Below are 7,896 nucleotides of genomic sequence, written 5' to 3' on the forward strand. Positions count from 1 at the left end.
ATGAAAATGCTGTGTAAAATGACAGCGTGGAGCATTAAGTCTGTACTCCCAAGAAGAATGACACAATCAGTCATGTCAGCACGTGCCTCAAAACGACATATGTTTTAAGCCCTCTAGTGGCCATAGTATTTATGACAGGTCAACTGATGTTGAAATTCACAAGCTACTGTGGACAAAGCAGGATTTGTTAGTTAAGTTTAAACTGCAGTTTTTTCTCGTAGGTGAGTAACTTTAATTCTGTACGACAAATCTATTCATTTTGGTGAGTCTTTACTCGGGGTATGAATATTTACAAGCTGTAAACACTGCTAAAAAGATGACTGGTGATGACTGATCAGACCAAAGTGGAACAAGTCTATTCCAGTCTGGTGGCACACTGGTAGAAAAACAGATGAAACATGATGTCAGAAAACATTTTACAGATACTGCCTTTGGTTCCAAGCCCTGTAAATATGAGAGCAGGCTGAGTGACTTGTAGAAAAGTAAAAGAAAAGGCTTCTTTATTAGTGAAGACAGTATCCAATCACAATTCCATCATTGTAATCTCTTTCAAACATAAAAAAGTCAATAGAATTTCTGTTCCTGAAAGAGAGCAAAGAGAAGAACAATGTGTGCAAGGGATTATACGTATATAGATCCTACAGTATCAAAACTATTTTTAGGACTAACTGTGTTGTCATGACACATCATTATGAAATATGTGATTAGTATGAATGTGAACAGGCAGTGGGACAGGTATTATTATTCTGTCAACTATATAGAGATGAGAAGGAAACCCTTTTATTTAAACTGAGGGTGAGTTAAATATAAGAGGAAAAAAAAGCTCCTGACATGAAGTTAAAATGATCAGAATGGTTAGTGGCAGCAGAGAATGGAAAAAAAAACTTTTATGAGTTACTCAAAAAACTTCATTTTTATTATTCATCTTATTTATTTAATGTTATTATTGAATTTCCCCAAAACACATTAGAACTGCTTATATATTATATTAACAGTAAATACTGATAAAAGTTGAACACAGATATTTGTATAATTGCCATCATCCTAAATATACATTATGGTATGTTTGCATGAGGGCTGACATGTTGGCCAGTGAGCCAATCAGTTGGTCTGACAGTCAGTCAAGGACAGACACTTGTGTTTATACAGGGTCTACAGCCCTGCTGTTGCAATCCGGCCAAAAACAAGAAACTAAACGGCTCTTGGAAAGGAATGGAGTCATCAAATCTAGGTCTATTTAAAGAGCTGCAATTCACATCACTATGCACCACACCTTTGTGTCCCATCCCATGTCATCATAAATGTGCAAAAAAAATCCACTGATGTGGTCCTCCAAAAGCTAACTGAGCTGAGTTAGGGTTCACTCAATACTGTACTGTACCTCTACAAAAATATGCATAAAGCTCCAAAGGTCACATTTATATGCATAGAGAAACAAATGTAAAGTAATACCAAAATTTAAATTAGAAACATTTCTTGGCAGTCTAATTTGCCCAGAACTCCTAATTGTGAAATTTGTTTACATGCATTAAGTGGAGCAGCGTAACATGTATGCCTGTAAACATAAGCCTGTCTTGTAAATGAGCCCATATGTCATCTGTGCAAACAGCTTATTACAACCCATAGTTATATTTCCTTGTTAGGCAACCTCTAGCAGCTCCATAAGCTTAACCATACTCAGGTACTACTGTAAGTATGATGACAAAGATCTTGCACATTGCTCCACCGCTTATTATTGTGACCATGACGATGAAGGTCCAGTATGCCTGCAGCCATAGGGATGTTATTTCAGGAGACATTCTTGTAAGTTGTATTAAAGGGGAGGGACAAACAACCTACAGTCATTTAGGTTGGAGGACTTGTTGACTTGTAGCCAGGTACCCCTGAGGTCTGAATGCAGTCATGTTCAGAACCACACTGCAGTTTCCACAGCTATCAGCAGTTTGTAAATGTGGAAGTAAATGTAATACATGTAGTATAGAATATGTTGTCCTACCATGGGGGCACTTCACATTTCTATTCTTGTGATATACAAAACATATTTCAAGTGAAATGTCAATTAAGCACCCTTGCCATAATTACAGTTCCCTTAGAAGGCACTGTCCAATCAGACTGAACCACAAGACAACTGACAAATGGATTTTTGCTTTGTTCATCTTTGTTGTATTTCAGTGCCCAGCACAGAATGCATGGTGAACAGGTGGGAGGAGAGGAACAAACATATGGGAAGTTCATTCAGTTCATTAAGTTCATTCATTCAGTGCAGCAGGACACGCATGTGGCTAAATCTCACATTTTACATTTAGTCAGTCTTCATGTCTGCTGTTCATCATATTCCACCTTCTTCATCATCTTCATCACTGAGAGCCAGCATGGACAGCTTTTCTGGACAGTGGCGGAGTTAGTTAGTTTCATCTTGAGATCTCATGTTTTGTTGTTGTTGATCGATTTTTTTTTCTTTTTTTGTTGTTGTTGTTGTTGTTTGTTTTTTGTTGTTGAGGGCCAGGACAAAGAATGAAATTTCACTGTTGTAAATGAGAGAATATGTGAAAGATTGTTTTAGTTTTTTAAGTAAAAGGAATAAGAGAAAAATAAACAGTAATACAGCACAGGCACACCCAAACATGATTTGGTTGTTGACACATGTTGTGAGTTATATAGGGGGGAATTGAATAAGGCTATAGGGTACTTCACTGCCTATGGGCACCGCTATTTTCAAGATGTTGAACCTCAGTCATATGCAGGGTGCTGATGAATTACATTTACTTTTCAGAGCGGTGAATGCTCTGCTCTTAAAAAGAAAAGAAGGCCACGCTCAGCCTGTCTCACGCAGTGATTATCCTCAACAGTCACATCAACAGGCTAGTGGGGTAGCGACATTTACATGTACTGCTGTGCATTCATTAAGTAGGAGGACAGCGGTATTTCTTTTGCTGCACTGGCTCTGTGCTCCATTATCCCAAGGAATTATATCCATACTGGACGATTGTGCGCCTCACAATTTATGTCCATTACTGATGTTCAGTATCATGGCAGGAAGAAGTGTATCCCTTACATAGAGAGGTTGAAAGTAAGAGTGTGGCATCTGGGTGATTGGTGGGTACGTAGGACATCCATCTTTCCACAGACCTGCAATTAACAAAACTTTTTATTAACTGTAGCCACCTGCTTTCCATAGAATAGTTACTGTGTACAGATATTTTAGAAAATAAAACTGAAAAATTTAACAAAGAAATCCAGTTGACACTGAACAGAATCTTTGGTTTCACATACAATATAAATATGTTGTCTGGTGATAGTGTTCATACCAGCCAAAATTAGCCAAATACAATGGAAAAATGCCTCACACAGTATAGATGTCAAAGTGCTTGTAGAGGCCTCAGCAGTCTCCAGACAAAGCGTTGTTCAAGGTGAGACGCTAAAGGCAATAAACATGTTTTTAGATTTTGTCCTTTTTTCAAACTGGTGGAAAGAAAACATCCAAAATGCACATTTAGGTGTTTATTTACTGCGCTTCGTCTGTTTGCGTCTGAAGATTTCAATTACAAACACGTCTTTAAAGTTTTTTTTTTTTTTTTAACACACAACAGACTCTCAAGTTTTATTCCTGTCTATATTTTTAAGCTTTTTATGGAGGGGTTTGTTCATATATCATTCATAACCTGTTTTAAAATATCATTTTATTCCTAAAAACATGACTGGAGTGATAAATATCCAAAGTCTCTCTGTAAAACCTTTGACTCTAACATTTTCTAACAATGTGGCTTCGTCCAGTGTTTAGATTTCTGTTTTGGAAATTTATTGAAATTTGCACATTTTTGATTAGATGATGCTAAAAAAAAAAAAAAAAGTTTTGATGGTAGATTAGATAAGCTAGGGAAGTTTCATGGTGATATCTATTAGTTAAATCTTTTACCCTACCTGTAGTGTCTGTCTAATGGAATAGAGGAAACTGTGTCCAAACATCTCTAACTTTCTGAAACAGATAATCCAACAGGTTGGCCCACTTTACACTGTGATTGTTCAGGTGTAGGCGTGGAAACAGATGTTGTTTGAACTTCTCTATCAGGCTCTCTCTTTTCTTTCTTCTTTTTTTTCACACAGCTACTTCTGTCATTGCATCTCTGGAAAGAGAGACGGTCTTGAAGTGTGTGCTGTTAGCCCATTTGTACAGTTCTTCAAACTACAGCTGCTTTGTTGTCCTGGACAGAGAGCAGGAGGAAGTCATGACAGCGTGGCTTTTCATCTCACTTTGCATCCAGTGCGACCATTCAGAACAGATAAAAACACTTCTACTCACTGAACACTATACAGCTTAGTTTGTTTGAAGCATATCGTATGGTACCTGGTCTAAACGATGAAAAGCAGCCTCATACTTTTTACTTTTTCACCAGTACTTTTCAAGCACTGTATATAGTATGTTTTAATTCTCTTAACTGTATTTGAACTGTGTCAATAGTGAATATTTGCCATTATCATGCCAGTAAAGCACAGTGAACTGAAGCTGAGAGCTGAGAGTGATGAAGTGTATGAGTCTGATCACAGGAGTCACACACACACACACACACACACACACACACACACACACGCCTCCCTCTCTCTCTCTCTTTCTCACTCAGGAACAAACTCTCAGCTCTCACCATTCAAACTCGCCTCCTCTCTCTCTCTCTCTCTCTCTCTCTCTCTCCAGCCGTCTCTCAGCCCTCCCACTCCCTCTCCCTCCCGCCCTCCCTCTCTCCTCCCTCCTCCTCAGAGGACCAGCTCTGTCTCTCTCTGCACTTGTCTCTTCAGTCAAGGAGAAACTAATTGGAGGAAAGAATAGAAGAAAGGAGCTGTTGGAAAACTAAACGCACCAAAACTTTACTTCTCTACAGCATGCCACAGAAAGGTAAGCTTGCTCTCTCTCTCTCTCCCTCTCTCTCTCCCTCTCGCTCTCTCTCTCTCCCTCTCTCTCTCTCCTCTCTCTCTCTTTCTCCCCCTCTCTCACTCTCCCTCTCATCTCCCTCTCTAACAGCCTGAGCATGGAGTTAAAAAAAAAGTTAGTTTGTTTAGCAGATAAGGACAAGATGAAGACTAGCAGGTAAAGTGGAACCTGGGCTAGACAGAGAGCAAAGACAAAAGTATTTATAGTCTAAGTTTATAGTTTAAAAAAGAAAGAAAGGGGAAAGAAAGAAATTGTGAAAAAAGAAGAAGACTGAAATAATGGTTTAGACATTAAAAATAGTTACAACTGAACAGTGTAGCAGCTTTAAGAACAGAGGGAAAGAGGAGGAAAGAAAGAACAGATGACAGGATTGAGGAACAATGACAAACACACCTCTTTGGTGGCAGAAATGTTTGAAGCAACAGTTCAAATAGACAAAGAGAGTGAAAACAGAAAACATTATTTTAATGGACTGTCCTTAAATGGTGGAAATAACTGAATAACTCTGTCTAACAGTGTGTGTATATTATTGACTAAATCATCCCAAATCTGGGATTTCCTGTCAAAATGTCAGCTTAGGCTGTTTACTTTCAAAAGTTATGCTGAAGTTAGACTGGCTTACGGGTTCAGGGTTGACAAAAAGTAAAAGTAAAAGACTCCATACATTCAGGACAACCTGAATAAATTGCTCAAATACTTTTTCCCCAATAATATTGTCAGCCAAACATATAAATTATTAATATGTGTTCAGTAAATGTTGCTGTATTTCCAACCTCAGTTTGTAAAAACGTGATATGTAAAGTGTTGCAGTCAAAGACCTTAACTGGTGTCTTCTGCATTTTGCATTTCCTCCTGTTCAAGGCCGGACTGCAGAGCTTGGTTCGGGTTGTTCCGCCAGTCTCCGGGCGAACCCGCTGATTAGAAACACAACTTAGGAAAAACAAAACAAAACAATATACAAAACAACAACAGCAAAAGGAAAAAAAAAAAAAGAAAAAAAGATGTCGCGCTCGAGCTGAGAGTGCGCGGTGATGCCGCCCGCTCATTCATCAGCGGGTGATGTGGATTAATCCTGGGCTCAGTCTGTGCTGGATTCTGACGGCCGGTCAGGAGGAACAGGACGCCGTTAAACTACATTTTTCAGACTGCGCGGAGTTTCACCTCAGAGAGCAGAGGAAGCACAGGTGTATTCTGAAAAGTAGGCGCGCGCGTGTGTGTTCGTCCAATTTAAGTCCGCGTTTATTTCGAATGATCGCCGCGATTTTCCACCTAAATATTTAAATAGAGAGTGTGGTTCCTGCTTCAAGGACCTTTGGGTCCAGATATAGATTTGAGCTATCCGTCAGAGAAGTTTCGTTTATGAACTCTGCATCAACCTGACGGTGTTTGATACTGTTCCTCGCTCCTCAGAGCTCATTAACATGACAACATTTACAGCAGCTATGAAATTATTATCCATGTAAACCGGTCTTTGAGCTCCTGAGCCTTGATCAGAAAGTTAAAGTGAACAGTGTCTGGCCTGGACCAGACATTATCTTCATCAAATAAATAAAAACTAAAAATAAATCTTTGTCACAAGTTGTAGAGTCAAACCTCAACGCCCCACTTTAAAGTCGTCATTTGTATCCTGTAAAGACGTTCCTTTTTTATTTAGTCAGCTAAAAGAATATGCATTTGTAGAATAACTGTCTCTTTAATTTATATGTAAAAGAAATAATGAAACTCTGCGGCTGTGAATTTGCTGTCAACAGTTTATTTAAGCCTAAATGTGATGAAGGTTATCCAGTGAAGGCCTTGCTAGATTTATTTTGGTTGTATTTTATGGAGGCCTCGACTAAGAATCAGTCCGTGCTTGAGAGGCCTGCACCATGTTGAAATGACAGCTGTCAGTGAGCAGGAAGAAAAGTCTGAGGACATGTTGTTTGCGTTGGGATCACACACAAAATTCCTTCACTGCAGAAAATGTAGATATGAATATGAATATACGTCTGCTGTCAGTTATACGTGCTGTTTGGGGTGGGGGTGGGGGTGGGGGGCTTTTTAAAATCCAGAGCCACCGCGTACAGGACGATAAAGTTCGTCTTAATTGATGATCTCAGTCGGCTGTTAATTAACGTCTTAATTAAATCGGAGCCAATTAACCGCATGATTAATCAGGTCGGAATGAATTCAACCAACATGTGAATTTGGAACATTTCATTGTTTGTGTGTCAGAGGGAGTGGAGCGGGCTGCTCCCATATGTTCTGATGAAGACACCAGATTTACAACACGTGCACAACCGCCTCTGTATCCGCGCGGCACCTGAGCCACATTTTTATTTTCGACCACAGAGCAGAGCGGCGGACACGTTTTACTTCATGACATTATTATCCAGAAATCAGTATTGTCGGCTCTCTGATTAAATTTCCAATTATTCATTTTCCAAGTGTCACCAGAAGCTTTGCTGGCTGAGAGACACCAGACTGTTGTTTTACTAAAATACTAAATAATCAGACATAATTACAGCGCACGTGATATCTGTTGGCTGCTATTTTACATGTCGCCATGAACGTCTTATAAAATAACGTAAAAATGTCCTCTTCATCAAACCACTGTCTCTTAATGGAGACTTGGAGCTCCTAAAGATTTTCACTTTCTCTAAACCTGATTGATCAAACCTTCATCCAACACACAGATCAGATCAGAAGCAACACGTGGAGCTCCGCTTTGATCTGCTCAGGTTTCAAACTCAGCTGATTTCATTTTCACACCTTATGGAACCAGTTGTTTCTCTGCTGTTTTTGGTATCTATTCAAATGAAGTTGAGTTGACTGAGTACTGCCATCGCAGCTGAAGTTGTCAGAAACTTGCTTCGGTGCACAGCGCAAACACACAAGCACAGTCTATGGTCTGAACAGATATATGAAAAATACACAATATCCAATAAATACACGTTATTAATACAGAAACTGCTGGTAGCTATCCAGTGAAT

This window comes from Lates calcarifer, linkage group LG10 (genome assembly GCF_001640805.2).
Source record: "Lates calcarifer isolate ASB-BC8 linkage group LG10, TLL_Latcal_v3, whole genome shotgun sequence".
Classification (NCBI taxonomy): Eukaryota; Metazoa; Chordata; class Actinopteri; family Centropomidae; genus Lates; species Lates calcarifer.